Below are 21,832 nucleotides of genomic sequence, written 5' to 3' on the forward strand. Positions count from 1 at the left end.
CCATCCTGTTTTGGCTAAACTGGTAAAACTGGCAGCATCCCCGCACGCATCCATCACGCTGGAAACTGCAGGACCAGGCGTCCCGGCTGCTCGTCCTTCCACCCAAACCGCGAGTCTGCAAAACCTGATGGACCAGACAGGTGAATGGACACCCACCCGCGACCGCTGCCCTCGGCACTCACCAGCACCCGGTCCCCGAGCTTCAGCTCCTGCTCCCTGTTCTTGAGGGAGCCAGCCTCCGAGAGGTTGGAGATGGACTCGCTGGCCGTCCTGGTCAGGTTGCTGATGTGAGGGGTGGCCGGTGCCTCCTTCGCGGAGGGCTGGGGTGCCTTCTGGGCGGCGGCAGGGGCCGGGGAGGCCGACAGGGGCGGTGTGACCCGGGCAGCAGGCGCTGGCTGCAGGCCGTTGGTCTCATCGTCGGCCTGCAAGCTCCTGCTCAGCTTGGACGGCCGGGTGAAGATGCCCTTCAGCGGCTCGCACTGGAAGTAGCGCACACCCGCCACCGAGCCGTCGTTCTTGCCGATGGGCTCGTCCAACACGATCCCGGCCCACTGACCAGGGGCAAACTGGGTCTCCCCGAGGAACTGGATGAATCCAGGCGTGTTCCCCTTCACCCAGACTCGTTCCCCGACCTGGAAGTCGTCCACAAACTCCTCCTGCGTCTCCGAGGAGGGGGCGCTGGGGGTTTTCTCCCCAGGCACGGACTTCTCAACGGGAGCAGCCGCTGGAACAGCAGAAAGGGTCAGAAGGGTCAGAAGGGTCAGGAAGGGCCTGTCCAGGTCCAGTTAAAATGTGGTTGGGCGGGGAGGGAAACCCAGCAGTGCTTGGGACTACTCCCAGCCAATGCTGGGGGCTGCTTGTGGCACAGCCTGGCCGGGCCCGCCGTGAAGGGGACGTGCCTACCTACTGCAGCATCCCAGGCCGCAGTCATATTTGGGCAGCTGAGGGGAAATCTTTGGACACACCCCGTGATGCTAGGGACCAAGCCAGGCGAAAGCTCCAACCCAGTGTCTTATTTCTGCTGTGTCCACTGGCCCATCTTTTTCTTTTAGGGGGGGAGCACCCCAGCCAGTCCTCAGGGCCTATTTCTGGCTCTGCACTCAGGGTCACTCATGTGAGGTTGAGGCTGGAGAGTCACATGGGGTGCCCGTTGCCCTCCCCACTGTACTGTGGCTACGGCCGGCAATGAGGCCCTTTAGTCCAGGTGAGTCCACCTCCCTCAGCCTGTCCCCAAGCCCGGGCGAGGGGGCTAGCAGTTAGGAGGGAGCGTGTTGGTCGCCTCAGCTGACACCAGGTGCCGTGACACTAAAGTCACAGAATGTGACACTTGTGTGTGAGAGCTGTCCCCAGAACCATGAACGTGCCTACAGCTCAGGGAGCCCTTTCCGGGCGAGGACTCGGGAGGGGGTTCCCGGGTGGGAATGAGTCTCCCCTGGCCCGGGCTGAGCGCACTTACCGGCCGAGGGCGCCTTCAGGGCCCAGCTCCCATGCTTGAGGATCTTGGTGGGGGCCTTCAGCCCGCTGGGCCTCAGCAGACTCATGGTCAGGTGGTCAGACGCTGCCGTGGCCACTACCGGGCCCTGACTGTCGAGCCCACTGTGGGGCCTTCTGAGGTGCACTCGTTCTCAGGGATAAATCTCTGAAGAGCAGAGGAGAGAGTCTGTCTCAGGGGAGCGACCACAGCAGCTTCCAGAGCCCAGAGAGCTGCCAGTCTGACACTCGCCACCCCGAGTGCGACCCCCAGCCTCCCGCACAACCCCCTGAGCCCACCAAGTGTCACTCCTGCGCAAAAACTCAATCCCAAACAGACAAACAAACAACTGCAGATTCGGGGCCAGAGGGCAGAGGGGACAGGTACTTGCCCTGCGGGCAGCTGACCCTCACGCCCTCCCTGGCATCACCCCCAAACACATTCAGGAGCCAGAAATCGTCCCTGTGCACTGTGAGTGTCACTGACCACCTTCCCGTCCAGACACTGACTAGCCGGGAGGCGACTCAGCAGTGATGGCTGGTCTTGTGTGTGCGTGTGTGCGTATGTATGTGTGTGAGAGGCCCAGGGTTACACACAGAAGCTAAGGCAAGCAACACGCACACTTTTTTCTATGGGCTGAGAAGTGCCAGGGAAAAGGGCCCAGCAAGACTGCGCCAAAGGGGGGCTGGAGAGCGATAGCACAGTGGTAGGGCGTTTGCCTTGCACGTGGCCGACCCAGGTTCGATTCCCAGCATCCCATATTGTCCCCTGAGCACTGCCAGGACTGATTCCTGAGTGCAGACCCAGGAGTAAATCCTGTGCATCACCAGGTGTGACCCAAAAAGAAAAAAAAATGGCCCCAAAGGGGAGCGAAGGAGGTTTTGGCGTTTCCTTCGGTCCTTGTGACGCTGCCCAAGTTTGATAACCACAAGCCAGTATTAACTGCATTTCTTAACCCACAGAACTGAGGCAGACATGTGGATGGGGGAACATCGTCATGGCAATGGAACTCCGAGGAAGTCAACAATAGCTTCATGGCCACCAAAAGACCACCTGAGGGCACGGGACCCAGGGTCTGGTCAAAATTAACCCACATTAGGAGGCCCAGAGCAGGCTGGACCCCCCGAGGGAATAGGAACAAAGGCCAGGAAAGGAATTTCTAAGAGGACCTTGGACCACTCAACTCTACCCCCTTGGCAACCACCCTAGCAACGGACTCTAGGTAGCTAGAAACTCCCACCAGGGGCAGCCTGGGAAAATCCGAGATTAGCCCCCTTGAACCAAGGGAGGGCGCTCATGTGTGCCCGAGCCCAGGGACTGCTCTTGCCTACGAGGTCGGTCATGTCACGGGCTTCTCCCCTCCTGAGGTGTGGACTTTCGGACCGAACGCAACCAGGCAACCTAACGTGTTCAGTGGCTTTCTGCGCCTCTGGAGAAGCCGCACTCTCTCTCGAGCGTGTTACTCCCTCCCTCATTTCCCCTTCCTAAAAGCCTCCAAATAAAATGTTCCTGCTTCATGCTCATCTCCTGAAATGCTTTTCTGTGAGAAGGACAAAGGCCCGGGGGCCTGAGGAGGTCGAGGATCAACTCCCTTTCCTTTAAAACGGCAACCCCTCACTCTGGCCCGAGACCCCGGGAAGGCCTAGTGGGCGTCGTGGGGCTGGCAGGGCTCGTTGCGCTCATCAGTGCCAGCGCTCCAGCCAGTCCCGGGGGAGTGACATCTTCTCCTCTGCTTCTCATCAGCCCCCCATGAGGGCCCACTGACTTCAGAGTCATTCCACATTGAATAGAAAAGTCCGCAGGGGGCAGAGAGGCAGGACAGTGGGGAGGGCACTTGCCTTCTATCCAGTTGTCCTGGGCTCGATCTCCGTCAGCACAGGGACGTTAGCCAGCCAGGGTGACCCCTGGGCACAGCCAGGTATGGCCACCCCACCCCACCCAACCCCCAGCCCAACCCCCAAAAATATATATATAACTACTAAAAAAACTTAAACGAACTAAAGATTAAAAACTATCATACACTAAAGAACTGTTAGAGAAAAAAGCCGCCCCCACGCGGGCAAAAAGCCCAGAGACTCAGATTCACCTGTGTCACACTGCACTCGCAGCTTAGAGAACTGAGCTCTGACAAACAGGCTCGTGCCAGTCTCCTGCAGAGACTGAAAATGGCACTTGGAGTCTAGAACGTTCCAAGGTAGAATGAGAATTCCGTAAGGAGGAGGGCATCATGGGCCCTTCTTAAAGGGGCAGGCGCCACCCTTCGTGACGCCAGGGTCCGGCTGAGGCTCCGGAGGGCTGCCCTGCAGACGCCAGCACTAGCTGGCCAATGTGCCTCTGGTCCCTGCGGGGCCCAGTTCTGGACCCCTGGGCCCTGAGAAAGTGGTTTCAGAAAACGTTTGACAAATGTTTGGCAGTTACAGATCTCCAGCTGAGGTCATTCGGCATCCCCCGAGTGGGACCTGGACCCAGTGACCGTGCCCAGGGCCCTCCTCAGGAACCGGGCCATAAAATCTGTGGACGGGAGGGGAGGGGCGAGGGGCAGGGCGACAGGGCAGAGGCCCTGAGCCCGACGCTGACAGCCCTGCTCTCTGTGACCCCAGTGCTGTGAGCAACACCTGCCGCACCGTGGCCAGGGAGTGGCCCAGCCCACTAAGGCCTGAAAGCTGTACAGAGGAGTATGGCCTGGCCTGCTCGGATGGGAGCACAAGCTGAATGAGTGCGGGTCCCCTCGAGGATGAGTGAGCAGGAACGGGGGAGTGGTGGGGAGGTGGGGAGGGCGGAGTGACCTAACCTAGGGGCTGAGGGCCGACTCTGATGCAGTCATCGGGGCTCATCCTGGCAGGACCTGGCGGGGGTGGGGGAGGGGGGTGACGTACAGGGTGGGGTGGGGTCAGCCACAGGCAAGGCAGGCTCCTTGGCCCTGGGCTACCCTTCTGGGCAAGGATACCTATTTTCTTTCTTTCCTTTAGTTTTTTGGGACACCCGGCAGTGCTCAGGGTTACTCCTGGGTCTGCACTCGGGAATCACTCCTGCCGGTGCTCAGGGGACCTATGGGGTGAGCCATGCACCAGGCAAGCGCCAAGTCTTGATGCCAAGGTGCCCACGAAACACAGTGTGCAACAAGGGACTCTACAGAGAACGTCAGGGCCAGCAAACGCTATGAGGGAGTCAATCAATTCTGAAAAAAACACAAAAAGATGCAAAAGGAGGGGCTGAAGTGAGAGCACAGTGGGGAGGGGTTTGCCTTGCTCTCGGCTGACCAAGATTCGATCACCAGTCCTGAGCACTGCCAGGAGTAATTCCTGAGCATCACTGAGTACGACCCAAAAAGCCAAAAAAAAGAAAAAAACAGCGCGAAAGAAAATGTGTTTGAGCTTCACGCCCTACCGAGCGGCTCTCCGGCACGGCCACGGCCCCAGAAGCACAAGGACTTAACACAGAGAACCAGCAGCTTGGAGCAGAAAAGCAAATGGACTATGTGTTAAACCGCGCCATCATGACTGACCGGAGGGGAAAGGGTGTTGCCCCCTTCGCCCTCTCCTCTCTCAAAGAAAGGTGGCGGCCGCACGGGAGCCTGGTGGACAGCAGGTTTGAGCCGGGGGTCGGGGGCGGCAAAAACCTCACGAGAAGGGGGGCGTTCCAGCCCGTCCTTCACGCCCTACCAAGGTCGCCAGTTGCCCCCCACGAGCGGCTCTCTGGCACGGCCACGACTCCAGAGCACAGAAACCAATCTCTTAATTATCTAACTTTTAATAGAAATACTTCCAGGGTTAATAAGTAAAATAGCAGAAATCCAAACCCAGCTGTAGAAAGCAAATCATTTCACAATGCTTTTTCAGCATGTCTGATTTGGGGGGGGGGGTTGTAAACTCTAAATAATAATGGTGCATCTTTTATCGAAACAATGAATCGAGTCAAAGTAGACAGAGTGTTAACTAGAACTCATCTGCCTCACAGGAATTGGGAGGGGTGGGAGGTGGGGTTCTATTGGGGTTCGCGGTTAAAAATAAGTATTGGTAAAGGGAAATGTGTTTGATATTTACACGACTGAGACCTAAACCTGAAAGCTCTGTAACTTTTCCCACAGTGATTCAATAAATAAATAAATTATAAAAAAAAAAGAAAAAAAGAAAATGTGTTTGAGCCTCACTGTCTCCCTGAGACTTGAGCACTCAGTGCCATGTGTGAGCCCAGTAGAGTCTCCGGCCTGAACAAGCCCCGACCCCCTCACCCCCATGCTCCTGTGTTTGGACCGTGACCCTAAATCCTGTGATGGGATCACGTGTGTCCATGACAAAGACGCTAGCAGGCTCACACCCCAGAACGTCCCTGCTTCACACAGGCGTGGCACACAGGTCCTGGCCTGCTAGCGACCGGCAGTGATTCGGCAGGAAGCAGAGGTGTGAGCCTGAACGTGGGTCAAGTCCGTTCCTTCAGCTTGGAGGGGAGGAATGTCCGAGAGGGGGTTTTGAGCACTGCCTCACAAGCATGAGGTCCTGAGTCCAAGCCCCCGGGGTCACACGTGCACCTGGCACAAAGCCGGCACAGACCCGGCAGCTCTGCTGTCCCAGCACCATGCAGGAAGGGGGGTGACCCCAGGGTGAGGGCCAGCGAGAGAGGAGGTGGACACCACAGAAAAGAGGAGGGAACACAGGGCAGGAGTTGAGGGCTGCAGGCCCGGGAGCACCGGGTAGAGAGCAGCCCTGGGGAGCAGGAGGCCAGGCGGGCGTCCCTTGTCACTGGCCACTCGAGGGAGTCGCACAAGCCGTGTGCAGACCCATGAGGCTGACAGGGCGCCAGGGACAGGGCAACCCCAGCAAGGATTTTTCTTTAAGTTTTGGGCCATGGGGCCAGAACTCTAGTACAGCGGGGAGGGCGTTTGCCTTGCACACAACTGACCCGGGTTCAATCCCGGCATCCCATAGGGACCCCAGAGCACCTCCAGGAGTAAGTCCTGAGTGCAGAGCCAGGAGTGACCCCGGAACATGTCCAGGTGTGACCCAAAAACAAAACAACAGCAGAGCAAGCGGAAGGGCCCGGAAGCTCGGAGCCACGGAAACGCCGAGGTTGGCGCCCACTCGCCCCCGCCCCCCGCCAGGCCAGGCCGGCCTGGGATCAAGGTGCGCCAGCGTCTCCAGACAGGATCTGCCTCAGCGGCTCGGTGCGTTATCTCAGCCTATCACCCAACTCGACTGGGACTGACTGGTTATCTCCTTGACTGGCTATCTTGGGCATCTCCGGGGCCAGCCGCCAATCTCCGTCCTCCCACCTGGCCAGGGCGGGATCAGGTGTCAGCAGCTGGGCCCTGAACACCCCACCTGCCCGTCCAAATGCAACACAAGCACAAAGGCCAGGCTCGCCCCCAACTCGTAGGACACGACCAAGCTAGGGGCCCCAGAGAGCACTGGGCCTGAGGACGGGTCCCAGAGATCCCCAAATTTCCCTTGCTCGACGGCCCGGCCCAGCAATCTGCATCAACCACTGGGCCCGAGCTCTCTGCTTTCCTTCTGCTTGCTCAGCGAAACGCAGCACCTCACACCTGTGTTTGGAGGGGAGGAACACCAAACTTTTTTTTTTTTTGGCTTTTTGGGTCACACCTGGCGATGCACAAGGGTTATTCCTGGCTCTGCACTCACAGGGGTTACTCCTGGCTCTGCACTCAGGAGTTACTCCTGGCGGTGCTCAGGGGACCATATGGATGCTGGGACTCGAACCCGGGTTGGCCACGTGAAAGGCACACGCCCTACCCGCTGTGCTATGTCTCCAGCCCCGGAACTCCAAACTTTATATAGAAAACAACGTATTTCACAATGCCTTTTCAGCCATTCTGATTGTTGGGGGGTAAATTCTAAACAATCATGGTGCATCTTTTGTTGAAATAATGAATGTAATCAATGTAGAGGAGAGTTAAGGAGAAATCATCTACCTCACAGGCATTGGGTGGGTGGGAGCTGGGGTATATTGGGGTTCTTGGTGGTGAAAAATGAGCACTGGTGAAGGGTGAAGGGAAAGGAGTTTGATCATTGCATGACCGAGACTTAAATCTGAAAGCTTTGTAACTTTTCCCACAGTGATTCAATAAATAAATATAAGAAGAAAAATAATAAATAAATAAAATTATGAAAAACAAAAAAAAGTAAGGTGGAGTTCAAGCCCAATTCAATCAGCTAATCGGTGGCTGAATAAATAGCAGTACTCCTACCTTAAAAACAAACAAACAAACAAACGAAAAACACCACTTGTGAGGCGAGTGCATCAGCAGCCTGATGGCACCTTCAGACTCCAGATACCCAAAATTGCTGCTGTGCCTTTGGCCAGACCCCAAAAACTTGGGGCAAAGTTTACCAAGAAAGGAAACGGCCAAAAGTTAGGTATGTGGGAAACACACCCACAAGCCACCTCCGGCTCAGCTATATCCTTGGAGGCATGGCCTCTCTGGTTCCTGATTGAACTGCTCAATGGCCATGATCCCACAGACTCAGAAACAAATCTCGAAACCCAGTGGCTTTTGGCAGAAAGGCGTCTGGTCCCTGCAGTGCTGGGCCCATGGGTTCATGCCTTGGCCTGTTCCCCCTGGCGGCCAGGTGGCCGCCATCCTCCAGAGGTCACTGGACAGTCAGGCTTGGGCCCTCAGTGACAAAACTTGTTGGGCCTCACAGGATGGGGGTGGAGCCAGTCCTGTCCTCCCTGTCCCAACGAGACCCCAAGTCATCGTCCATGAACGGCCTCTCTGACTCCTGATCAAGCTGCTTAATGACCAGGATGCCAGAGACTCAGGAGCAAATCTCAGAACCCAGCAGGTTTGGGAAGAAATCCCTCCACATTGAAGTGTTCAAATTTGGAATTTCAAAATCGCGCGGCCACTACTGCAGCCACACAACATCATAGGTTATTCATAACCAGCAATAGAAAACAAAGTGTCTACTGTTGCCTTTTCAGCAGATCTGAGTGTTGGGGTAAAATCTCAAACAATAATGGTGAGTCTGGTGTCAAAATACCGAATGTGATCAAAGTCGAGAGAGAATAATTTGGAAATCATCTGCCCCACACATAGGGGGAGGGTGTGGGATGGGGGTATATTGGGGTTGTTGTTGGTGGAGAATGGGCACTGGTGAAGGTACGGGTGTTTCATTGTATGACCGAGACTTAGTCCTGAAAGCTTTGTAACTGCTCTCATGGTGATTCAATAAATAAAATCATAAAAAACGAAAAAAAAAGTTAGGTGGAGTTCATGCACAATTCAATCAGCTAATCCGTGGCTGGATAAATAGCAGTACTCCTAAATAAAAAAAAAAAAGAGAGAGAGAAATCCAGAAAAACACGGCAAATCTGTACTCCAAGCACACTCCTCCCCAAACGATCCATTTTCCCCCACCCGAGATAAAGCCGACATGCTATGGGTCACATCCTCCTGCCACTGACCTCCAAAACCCGACGCTCCCTCCTCCCACCCCGGGGACTGATGGCACAAACTCCATCTTTGTGTCACGCCGTACATGAGACATTTGTCACTAGAACCTGATGACTCACTTCAGAACCTCAACAGAAGCCACAAAGATAGGGAGCACTGCTCGGGGAGCACCATGCAGGGGCTGCTCAGACCCTCTCTGCCTCTGTCCCCCGCCTGCTCTGGGGACGATGCATAGACAAGTGGCCAGGGGTTGAGACCAGAGGAACCAAGCCTGGAGGAAGCGGGTGCTTGTGTTTTGTTTTCTCTGGAGGCCTCTAACTACGGCTCCTCTTAAGAGACAAAGAAGGCCACAAATACGCAAACACTCTGAACTCGGATAGCACCCAACTCGGATCTACCGCCAAGATCTGCTCTAAATGAACCTTGAAAGGGTAAGCTAAATATCTCTCAGGGAAGCAAATAACCTTAGGGGATTATCTGCTCTGGTACTAATAATGGGGAAAAAAAAAGTCTGTTTTGTATTTCTTGAAAATGTCAGCTTGACTCAAAGCTGGGGTTTCCGAAGGCAGTTCTGTTTCATCCCGCAGCACAAATGCTTCCTCCCTCCTAGAGCTTTGGCTCACGTCTGTCGAGCGTCTTCTGGACAGGGAAACACCAGCCCTGGGAGGTGTGGCGTGATGGGACACTGGCACACAGGAAGCACCTCAATTTGGGTCATTTTCCCCTCTCAGGACTCCGAGGACCCCTTACCCCTCGGGCAGCGCCACATGACATTCTATCAGGAAGTTACATAAAAATCAGTCTTCCGTTCCAAACAAAATTTCAGGAGCTGCAGACACAGTTCAAGACTATATACAGCCTGAAGGCACAGGACATATGCAAACGGCATCTATTCACTGTCATCAGCGAGCCCCGTCACCCGCCTCACGCTGGCATTCAACTTCAAAATATCCAGATAGAGGAAATTTTTATGTGTCAGGGGGAAAAATCAGAGTTAGCAAGAGCTCGAAGAGAAGAGCAAGCCGGCAAACAGGACTAAGAGAAGGTGAGCGGAGGTGAGGCCGGTCTCTGGCCTAACCCGGGTCCCAGCCCCAGCTGCCCTGCAGAACCCGCCAGGGGACACCCCACATGCCTCGGAAAACTCACGGACACCCCACATGACATGGAATCCCCCCAACGCTCACAGCCGCTGAGTACTGACTCACATCCGCCCTTCCATGCAAAAGACCTGAAGGAACAAGGATCCCCAGGTCGAAGCTTCTAGTGTCGGGGCTGGAACGATAGTACAGCGGGGAGGGCATTTGCCTTGCATGCAGCCAACCTGGGTTCAAATCCTGGCATCCCATATGGTCCCCTGAGCACCCCCAGGAGTAAATCCTGACTGCACAGCCAGGAGTAACCCCCGTGCATCTCCGGGTGAAAAAATTAACAATAAAAAGATAACACCGTGGAGGTGTGCAGACTGGGGGCGGGGTGCAGAGGGAGACCTCCCAGAGAGCCTGGCCCAGAGTGAGCATAACATCCCCAAAGACCCCGTAGGATGGCTCCGCCAGGTCTGGGGTGCAGCCTCACACTTGAGTCTAAGCCACCCTGGTCAGGATGTCCAAAGAGTCCTCAGAAAAGAACCGGAAACTCTGCATTGGAGCGGACCACAGAGGATGATGCAGGGGAAGGAAAGCATTAGGGGGCCTCTTTCGAACTGCTCAGGGGCCCAGGTGACTGTTCAGAGCGGGAACTGTGTCTGCCTGCGGACAGCTAAGCCGGCTCCTGCCCGGCCCTGCCCAGCCCCGAGCACCCAAACAAAACATTCATGTTTAAAAACGGCGTATTACTACAGAGACACCTCTAACAACTCCCACCCGGCGAGGCTCAAGGGATAGGCTCTGCACTCAGGAATTATTCTGGTGGTTCTTTGGGAGCCCCCCAGCGCCTTGAGCCCAATCTAACTGCTCACAAGGCACACACCAGGGTGCCCAAGTTCTGGGGTCCCTCGAGCAGAATACCCGGAGTGAGGGCCCCTGCGAGCAGCTCAGGTGAGCAGAGCCGTGGCTACCCCTGCCGGGGTGCTGACTTGGGGGCCATCCTGGCTCAGGGCGGGGAGAAGACGTGAATGCAGCATCCACGGGGGGATGTGGGGCCCTTGGTTCCGACCTGTGTTGGGTCTGCCTGTTGGGATGGCCCCACCCCGCCCGCACAGGGCCAGGAACGACCCTGGGTGTGACCGAGACAGCCCCTACACTCAGCTGGGGTGACCAAGCCGCTTCCTCAAAGCTTCCGCACTGCTGACTGGGAACAGAAGGAGCAGAGAGGCCTCTCCCAGACATGCAATGACTCGCGTGGAAGGTGAACCCCAAGTCCTGTCACCACACAGGGTCGGGCAGGCCCCTGTCCTATCACCACACAAGGGCATGCAAGCCCTTCCCTGCTCCAAGACTGGGGTGGGGAGAGACCATCGGGGGAGCCCAGGAAAGTTCTGGATTCCACAGGCCGAAGCCCAGGGACGTGAGCAAACCCACGGGGAGCTGGTTGACAGCAGCCCAGAAACCAAGCGAGCCCCAGGTTCTTTCTCTTAAGGTGCTGCTGAGACCAACATGCTGAGGGAAAGGGGGCCTGGAAATCTGGTGATGCACCTGCGTTCTCGAAAGGTCGTGTCTTGAGACCAGCAGCAGCAGTACCACAAATCAACTCACACGCCCAAGAACGCAGGGAAATGCGATCGCGTCTCAAACACACCTGCACAAGCTTCCAATGGCAGAGGGCGCAGACAGGCACCAGGAGTGCTGGGGCCGTGCACGGGTTCAAGCTGACTCCCTGACTTGGCCCTGGGGGTCACACCAGGCGGGGCTTGGAGGACCATATGGGGTGCCAGGGAACGAACCCGGGTCTGCCAGGGGCAAGTGCCCTACCCACCTTACTATCTCTCTGGCCTTGGTATGCCGTTTTTAGAGGACATTATCAAGCTGATGTGTTTACCCCTTGCATCTTCCCCTTCATTCCGGTATTTATTTTCCCTTTCCCTCCCTTTCTCGCTGAGGCTGAGGGTCGCACACTCTAGGTTGTGGTTACCCACTTTGGGGGGGGGGGTGGAGGTTTCCACTCGGCCTGCCAGAGCTCCAGCCATGCCCACTTTTCCCTATTTCCAGTGAAAAGTACGTCATAGGAAAAGCATCTGGTTGAAAACTCACATAAATCAATGCTTTTGGGTCCAGAGATTGTCTTAAGGGACTAAGCATGGAGAAACCTCACCGCACAGAAGAAAGAGCCAGAGTTCTGGCCCGGGCGCCCCTAAGAGCCAAGCTGACACTTTGAAAGAGAAATATTTCAGAAGTGCTCCCTGACATAAAGATAGTAAAGAAAACATATAAAATCATATTTGCAAACAAAAAACCACCTTTCAGAAAAAGACAACATTTAAAAAAGAAAAACTCTGGGGGGCCAGATAGACAGTTCAGTGCGAAGGTGCTTTCCTGATATCAAAGAGTCAAATATGGACCCCTGAGGACCCCCAAGAGTAATCCCTGAGCATCACCAGGTGAGGCCCCAAGCAAAAACCAAAGCAAAGCAAACAAATAAACATGTGCTGAAAATAACCAGTAGGAAACAGGCTGGGACGGGCGTGTGGGAGAAACAGAATTTCCCGCACACCCTGCATCCAGCCCTGAGGTCACACTGCAGAACCTCAAGAGTTTGAATGAAAAATGTAGGCAATTGTATTTCTAGAAAATGAGAATGTAAGGTTAGAGGCTTCAGGTCTTGCCAAGACTCAATCAAGGGGAAAGGCGGGTCACGAAAACAAAACCACTCACAAACCTACGTTTCTTCTGCAGGCCCGTGGGCAGCGGCTGCGCTCCTCGAAGTGGGGGCCCGGGAGAATGCGCAGAACTTCCTCGATTCTGCGCCAACCAGGCCGGGAGAGCAGCTGGGCCAGCCGCATGCTGAGGGGGGCATAGCCGAGATGTCCGTGGGGTTCTGCGGAGGATTCGAGAGGGACACCTGGAGTCAACCAACTCCTCTCTGCCTAATGGGCCAAGGGAATTTTTTATTTTTTGGCGGAGGCCATACCCTACGGTGCTCAGGGCTCCCTCCTGGTGCTGCACTCAGGGAACACAACCTGGGTTGGCCGCATTAAAGGCAAATGTCCTCCACGCTGCCGTCCTGGATTTGACTTTGGGGAGGAACACAGTGTGCTCTAGCCTACCCCGCTGAGCCCTGCCATCTCCACCCTCTACCCAATTCCCAATCTCTCTCTTCTCTCCTTCTCTCTCTCCCCCCCACCCCCACCCCTACAGCTTTATGCATCAGACCTGGTGGTGCAGAGCTGACGCATGGCTCTGCCCTCACCTCTCCTGGCCCTGAGTCCTTCTGTCTCAAACCAATCTCAGAAAGCTGCTTGGTGTCCCTGTGTGCTGGAAGGTGCCAGTGCCCGGCAGCCCGTGCAGAGGGCAGGGGCGTGGCCAAACCCCAGCACCTCTGGGTCTGAACATTCAACGGTCTGCCCGGGAAAGATTCCATCCGACCCCCACAGAAGAAAAACTGTTCATCGATTTGGTGAGAAACTTCTCCTATGGAAACTTGGCCCACTGGGGGGAGGGAATGTGGAGAGCTCTAAGCCCAGCCAAGCTACTCTCAGGCATTCTTCCGGGGGCGAGGCCCCAGGGCACAGCCACGCCCAAATCTCCCAAGGGTGAGAGTGACAGCACCCAGCATCACAGTGACCCCCAGTCTGAAACCCCCCTCTCTCTCAGTGACTCTGAGTCCAGCAGCCCCAACTGCCCACGGTGAGTCAGTTGTGTTGGTCCCCAATCCTCTTACTTGAGGCTGGCCTTTTCGCTGACCAGAGGCTTCCTTGAGCCCAGACCAGCCTCCCCCGCCCTGAGGCCTAAGTGGACAAGGGCCCCCGCTTCCCACCCCCAGCCCCCATCTTCAAAAAGTGTCCCCCAACAAGCCCCACTCAGTCCTGGCTTCTGCAAGGGCAGCGCCTTCCCACCAGCAGGATGCCACACCACTGGGGAAATGTGTGTGTGTCTATGTACGTGTCTGTTTGTGTGCTGGCGCGCGTGCATGTGCGTGAAGGCTCGGCTCGCCTATTAGATGGCGTGCATGTGACTGCGTGTGCACGAAGACTCGGCGCACCTGCTCATTCACATCGTCCATCCAGAGGCGCAGGGTCTTCCGGAAGGTGGGGTAGCTGTTCCTGCCCCCCTGCTGGGGCCGCAGCAGCCCGGCCTTCTCCAGGTTCTGTAACGTCAGGATGTGCTCGTAGCCGTATGTCTGCAAGAGAAGTTGGGGAGCCTGCTAGATCTCCCACTTCCGAAGAGGGAGCGAACATTTTCACTCTCATTCTGATACTATTGTTTTTGAGTCATACCCGGCAGCATGCAAGACAAGTGCCTTACCCCTTTCTAGCTCTTGGTTTTTGTTTTTTTTTTCTTTTCGGGTCACACCCGGCGATGCTCAGGGGTTACTCCTGGCTTTGCACTCAGGAATCACTCCTGGAGGTGCTCGGGAAACCATATGGGATGCTGGGAATCGAACCAGGGTCGGCTGCGTGCAAGGCAAACGCCCTACCCGCTCTGCTATTGCTGCAGCCCCTTTCGAGCTCTTTGGACCCCACATTTTCACTTTAAATCAGAATGCATGGGCCCAACGTAAGGAAGATAGATGACAGTGTACTCAAATGACTGAGTAGGAAAAGGAGGCCAACCACACCTCCTGCCGTGCTATTTTCCAGATGTCTCCTTTGTTCTGTTTGCTTTTGCCCCCCCCACTTCCTGTGCTCAGGGATCAGTGCTGGTGGGGCTCAGGGGACCCATATGGGTGCTGGGGATCGAGCCTAGGTGGGCCACGTGCAAGGCCAACTGCCTTTTTTAAAAATTTCGCCCTTGGCAAATGAGTCACTTAGAAACACTGACCTGGAGAATTTCTCTTTTGTAATAATCCAGAACCTTCTGCTTGAGCCCACTGTTGCACACCGACTGCAGGCAAATGAGCCTGAGCACCTTGATGAGCAGATGCTTCTGGGCGATGCAGTCCTCGATATAACTGTTGACCTAGAGTCATGGCAGGTTTGTGCGTGAGCACCGGGACTGGGCCTGCAGGCCTGGGTGTCCCCGGGCCCTCAGAGGCCCGATCAAAGAGAGACTGGAGATTGGCTCACGCTCCTGCCCACACTCCCTGGACAACCTAAGCTCCAGGGGCTGCGGGCGGGTGCAACCGTCCCACTTGTCAGCGACACCTGAGCAGCATCAGTAAAGTAGCAGGGACTGTGGGGAATTTGGGCGCTTGCTTGCTGCAAGTGAGAATGCGGGATTTATTGACGGCAGACAGGAAAAGCGATCATATAACCCACGCTCTTAAATTATCCGTGATGGGCTTCAATAGTCTTGGGCTTCAGGGCTGGGTCTTGTTTCTCTGAGGGCAGCGAACAGCAATGGAACACATGCACACACACACGCAATGGAACACACACACACACAAACACACACACAATGGAACACACACACACACAAACACACACACAATGGAACACACACACACACACACACACACACACCCACTGTGCCTCAGCCCCAGCCCTGGCTGCCAAGAGTGCATTTTTAAGAGTTTGGGTCTTTGGGTTGCCCAGGGCATGTTTGAATCACGTGCAAGGCAGTGCCCCGGGCTTCCTCCTGGCCTGGAACTCAAGGATCACGCCTGGCCTGCACCGGGACCACATGGAATGCTGGGGAGTGAACCCAGGTCAGCTGCATGCAAGGTAAGCGCCTGGCCCATTGTGCTATCCCTCCGGCACCCCCAAATTAATTTTTAGTGTGAAAAACGGACACAAAACGAATTAGGCTATAACCAGATCCCACAGCCACAGGAAAATAGAAAAGGCAGGTTGGTGGGTCCAGGGACTGCGACAGCCACATCCTGCAGCACTGGGAGACCATGTGGACAGGGAGGGAGCCCAGGGCCCACGCAGGCCACACCTGACACTGCATGGTCCCTGCCAGGGATGTGGAGCTCAGCAAACTGCCTTGAAGCCACAAAAGCTAACGCTCGTATAGCCTGAGACCTCAACAACAGCAAATCAAGTGTAAAACGTTTCCTGGGTCCAAGCTATACAGTGGGGGAGGCGCTTGCTCAGTGCCCGGCCTCCCCACAGAACCCCGAGGCCTGCCAGGAGCCAGCCCTGAGCACTGGCAGCGGGAAGGGAGGGAAGTGGACACCACGGCGAGCTCGGAGCTGGCACAGTGAATGCCCGACACTTCTTATCCATAGCTTTATAAGTCACGGTGAGGAAATAAAAAATTGAGGAACAAAACCCAAGTGAGACAAAAGCAGCTTCAGAAATACAACAACCATGGGGTCAGAATGACAGAACAGTGGCGAGGTGCTCGCCTTGCATGCGGCCAGCCTGGGTTCGATCCCCAGCATCCCATGGGGTTGCCTCAGCCCACCAGAAGTGATCCCTGAGCGCAGAGCCAGGGGTTAGCCCTGAGCACCTCTGGGTGCGCCACCCCTCAAAAAAAAAAACCCAAAGAAATACAAATACTGACATAGTGGAGATAACTCCTAAAAAAGATGAAATCAGGAAATCCATCCTTCAAGGGAAAAAGTGATTTTTAAAAACTTCCCCAGAGTTAAAAAATTCAGCTTCTATCATTTTACTGATTCAGGTTTCAAAAGTGAGCTGAACCCAGAACAAAGAGCAGCAGGAGGGCGCGAGGCGCTAAGGAAGCTGGGGACCGGGGACTGTGCTCTCAGTATCACTCGCCGTCCCAGCCTGCTCGGGCTGATCCCGGATTCCCTAGATGCAGGAGCTAGCGGAGATGCCGCCACCGCCAGTGGCTGGGAGGAGGAGGGAGGGACAGGGAGTGTGGACGGTGACTGGCAAAGAACCTGACACCAGGAGAGGGCCTGGCACCACCTTTCCCCAGGCGCCCGCAGCCCGCCTGCCGCCTGCACCCAGGCCCCAGTCACCTCGAAGGCGGCCGAGATGACCTTGGCCTTCTTGCTGAGCACGGCGCCCACGGCGTTGAAGTTGCGGTCGTGGATCTCGGCGTAGAGCTCCTCGGCTGAGTTCAGCGGCAGCTTCTTGGCCTCTGTGGGCAGGTCCTGCCCGTCACCCTGCCTCTTCGGGGCGAATTTCTCGGGCGGCAGCTTTACATGACCTGCACGGGAGGGGACACCCCATGTGAGACTCCTGAGACTTCCTGTCAGGGGAGAGCACTGGGCTTTGAGTCACTAGCTGCGCACGAGTGCAGGACTTTTGACACACGGCTTCCCTGGCCTGGCCCGTGGGCCGCCTCCTGCCACTGCCAGCCCAAACCGAACTCAGGATGGGGCCACCCGAGGAAACATGCCCCAGGGCGGCCCAATGTCTGTCCTGCTGGCGTGTGCAAGTGCATGCAGTCTACACCGACATCTCAACAAGCCAAGAGGAGCTCAGGATGGGGCTGGAGTGATAGCACAGCAGGGAGGGTGTTTGCCTTGCACCGGGCAGACCCTGGTTCGATTCCCAACATCCCATATGGCCCCCTGAGCACCGCCAGGAGTAACTCCTGAGTGCAGCGCCAGGAGTAACCCCTGTGCATTGCCGAGTGTGACCCCTGTCACTGTCCTCCCATTGTTCATCGATTTTGCTCAAGCAGGCCCAGTAACGTCTCCATTTTGAGACTTGTTACTGTGTTTGGCATATCGAACACGTCACGGGTAGCTTGCCAGGCTTTGCCGTGCGGGCAAGATACTCTCCGAAAAAGAAAAAGAAAAAGAAAAACAAGATCCCAGGAATCACCTCAGCATGGAAGTGTGCATGACGGCGGGAGACAGCTCCGACGGCTTCTTTCCTTTCCTTTTCCTTTCTCTGATTTTTGGGCCACACCTGTCAGTGCTCAAGGCTTATTCCAGGCTCTGTGCTCTGGGCTTATTCTTGGCAATGACTGGGGGAACCATATGCGGTCCTGGGGACCAAACTCACCCTAACTGCTGCACTGCCTCTAGCTCCAAGTTGGTTCCTTTCAAAACATCTCCTCCAGTTTCAACACAAATCCTGACGTGTCTACACAGAATCAGCTCCACTGCTGTGGGTCCAGAGAGACGGGTCATTGGGGACAGCGCACGCTCAAGTCCAGCTGTCTGTTCCTCTGAGCACTGCCCCGTGTGGGCCCTGAGCACTGTGGGGTGGGCACTGAGAATCATAAAGCAACAACAAGAACTCCTGCATCGGAGAATGTGGGGAGAGAAAGGGACCGACGGAAGAAAAATACTTCTCGGTGCTTTCCAAATCCTAAGCCCCTCCGAACAGCCCGGGCGCCAGCGTCTGGAGACAGCACGCCACGGTGGCCGTGGGACCCGGGGCCTGAGCACATGCTGAGATACACGAGGTCGGCAAGACCTTGCATTCCCGCTCAAAGTAGAGGGGCAGCCGCTGGCCCAGGCAGCCTGCACACAGCTCCTGCATGGGCCTGCCATCGCCCTCGGTCCAGCCACGGGCGCAGAGCTGGGGGGTTATGGGGAAACCCAATTTCCCCTTATTTTTCAGATTTCTCTTGTTTTTTTTTTGGGGGGGGTCACACCCAGCGATACACAGGAGTTACTCCTGGCTCTGCACTCAGGAATTACTCCTGGCGGTGCTCAGGGGACCATATGGGATGCTGGGAATCGAACCCGGGCTGAGCCGCGTGTAAGGAAAACGCCCTACCCGCTGTGCTATCACTCCAGCCCTCTCCCTTAATTAAATGTTTGAGCAGCAGGACGTGTGTGATGTGAAGAGACTGTGAGTTCCCGAAACTCCTTCCTCCCGGAGGCACCCCTCGAGCCCCATCTCTCACACCTCCGCACCCCCAACCCCTCTGCCGGATCCCCCGAGAGACTTGCAGAAGCACCAGGAGGTGGGGACCCCTCGCCAGGGTGCTCCCGTGCCAGTGACAGCTCGGAGCAGGAGTCTGGGGAGGGGCTGTGTGTGGGGCATCACCCCCAGCCGCTGCCAGGCACAGCCCTGGTGTCTTTAAATCTCATTACGTGACCAGCCCATCTGATTTTCGACACCTTGGCAAATGAGACAGCGTCCCTGATCCTTGATCGTCGACGGATGTCAGAACTCCGGATTCGTTCTCTCATTTGAGTGAAACGTGATATTCCAAGCATAGCTCTTTCTATTCTTCTTTGGGAGACCTGAATAGCATTCTCATCCTGTTTGCGTAGGGCCCAGGTCTCTGAGGCATATGTTAATGCAGGAAGAACTGTGGAATCAAAGAGATGTGCCCGGAGCCGGAGGTTCTTCGTCCTCTTAGCTATTTCTTCGACGTTCTTGAAGGCGTTCCAAGCCGCTCTCTTCCTCCTGCGCAGCTCGGGTGCCAGGTCATTTGACATGTTGACCTCTCGACCTAGGTACACATAGCTGTTGCATTCGGAGATGGTCGTTTCATTGAGAGCGAATGGGGCATCAGGAACAAGGCTATTTCTCATAAACATTGTCTTCGTAAGATTCAGCTGTAGTCCTACCTTTCCACACTCATGGTCAAAGTCGGCCAGCATTTGTGCCGCTTGGCTGATGTTTGGTGTTATTAAAACAATGTCATCAGCAAAGCGGAGGTGGTGTAGTTGCCGACCATCTATCTTCACTCCCATTCCTTCCCATTCCAGTCGTCGCATGATGTTCTCGAGGGTGGCACTGAAGAGTTTCGGTGAAATGGTATCACCCTGCCGCACCCCTCTCTTGACATCAACGATCACTTCTTTGTAGAATGGTGAGATCCTGGTAGTGAATCCGCAATACAGCTCACGGAGGATCCTGATATATTGGGCTTGAATGCCCTGATTGGCTAGGGCTTCAATGACCGCTTCCGTCTCAACAGAGTCAAAGGCCTTCTTTAAATCAATGAACGTTAAACAGAGCGGCATCTTGAACTCCCGAGAAACCTCAATGAGTTTGGTTATCGTGTGGATATGGTCGATGGTGCTGAATCCTTTGCGGAACCCTGCTTGCTCGCATGGTTGTCCTTCATCTAGTGGTCTGCCAATCCTATTTAGGATGACTCGAGTGAACAACTTGTAGATGACAGACAATAGGCAGATCGGGCGATAGTTGCCAATGTCATGGATGTCTCCCTTTTTGAACAGTAGTACGGTCCTGCTGGTTTTCCATTGGGACGGAACCTTGCATTCGGACAGGTAGCGAGTGAAGAGCCGAGCCAGTGTCTTGATGAGTACTGACGGCAGGTTCTTCAGGTGTTCAGGTCTGACCTTGTCTGGGCCGGGTGCTGTTTGTTTCTTTACCGACGAAATGGCGTGTCGGATTTCGGAAGGGAGAACGTTGGGAACGACATATCCATCCTGTGGAATTTGGTATGTCGGCAAGTTAATATGGCTATCAAAGAGATTTGAGTAGAAGTCATGGATAATCTTCTCCATTGCCGTTCTGAAGGATGTGATGGATCCATCAGGACGTCAGAGGGCAGTCATCTTGGTCTTGTAGTTGGCGAAGGACAGGCGGGCATTATGAATACTTTTCCCGGCTTCTGCCGCATCTACCAGTACTTCTGCTCTTCTCTCTTTGAGGTCTTCCTTGATCGCATCTCTGCACTGCTTTGCGAGCTCGGACGTTAGCTTGCGGTTGCCTGAGGCATGCGCCAAACCACGTTGGTGAATAAGCTCAAGAGTTTTCGAAGATAAGCGATTTTTTGTGGCTATCTCTCTCTTGGCATTCCTCGCACATTCATGGAGGTGCTGAACCAGTCGATCGTATTCCTCGTCAATGTTGTCAACAATGGCATCTTCCCATGTTGCCGCAATAGGACCAAAGAGTTCCCAGTTGGTGGTCATTCTGGGAGTTCTCTTTTTGAACTTTGCAGCCCTTTCTCCCCGCTCTGTGAAGTAGAATTTTGCACGAAGGAGACGGTGGTCCGATCCCTTTCGAAATTTTGGGAGAACAGCGACATCAGTCAGGCAAACCGTCGATTGAATATGATGTGGTCTATTTCGTTGTGGAATCGTCCACCGGGAGACTCCCATGTCCATCGTTTAGATTCTGCCTTCTGGAACTGTGAGTTACCATGAATGGTCTTGGTCGACATGATGAACTCAGACAGTCTCTCACCCTGTTCGTTCCATTCTAGGCCATGGGTCCCGATGTGAAGTTCTTCAGCTGATCTTCTCGGTCCTATCTTGGCATTAAAATCACCCACAATGATCTTGTAGAAGGTGTGGTCTTCTTTATAGAACTTCTCTAGCTCTATGTAGAACTTCTTGATTTCTCTTTCATCATAATGAGATGTTGGTGCATAGACAACGAAGATAGAAACTGCAGGCAGTGAGCCACATCTATTCAAATGTAAACGTCCGATTCGGGTTGTTAGGCATTGGAATGAATCAATGCTCTTGGCCAAGTGTGTGTTGACAAGGACACCGACGCCTCCAGCACCTCTTTTATCGCATGTTCCGAGGAACAATTCTTCTCCAGTGTCGAAAACGGCATGGTGAGATTCGTGCCTTCTTGTCTCGGTCAGACCAATGATGTCGTACTTGATCATTCGCGCTTGTACCATCAGGTCCTCGATGGATGCATCTGATGCTAGCGTACGTGCATTGAAAGTACAGACAATCATTTTTGTCTTCCTTCGTTGTGGCAGCCTAGGTCGGCCTTGAGATTTTGTCGGCCTCTCCTTTCTCATCCTTCTCAGTGCTGCCATGAACAAGGAGAAGAAACAGTTCAATATTTGAGATCACGTTTCAAATTTTTTTACTCGCACACACAAAGAAAATAAAGTCATCATTTATTCCTTAGATTCACTGAAAGTTTTTTTTCTTCGGGGTGGAAGGGTGCACACCTGGCCATGCTCAGGATTTACCCTGGCTCTGGGCTCACGGTACCACATGGGGTGCCAGGGATTGAACCCAGCTCGGCTGTGTACAAGACTCTGGTGTCTGTGTGCCCCCAACTTGGGAGCTGTCTCCTGCAAATAGCA

General features: G+C 54.9%; 1 pseudogene; it reads right to left on the reverse strand.

Moving 5' to 3' along the window:
* Nucleotides 1–16,674: 16,674 nt before the first annotated feature.
* Nucleotides 16,675–21,832, reverse strand: part of LOC130016602 (vacuolar protein sorting-associated protein 33A-like) — a 67,781-nt pseudogene continuing 62,623 nt past the window's right edge.

The sequence above is a fragment of the Sorex fumeus genome, unplaced genomic scaffold, assembly GCF_029834395.1.
Source record: "Sorex fumeus unplaced genomic scaffold, SorFum_2.1 ptg000160l, whole genome shotgun sequence".
Taxonomy (NCBI): Eukaryota; Metazoa; Chordata; class Mammalia; order Eulipotyphla; family Soricidae; genus Sorex; species Sorex fumeus.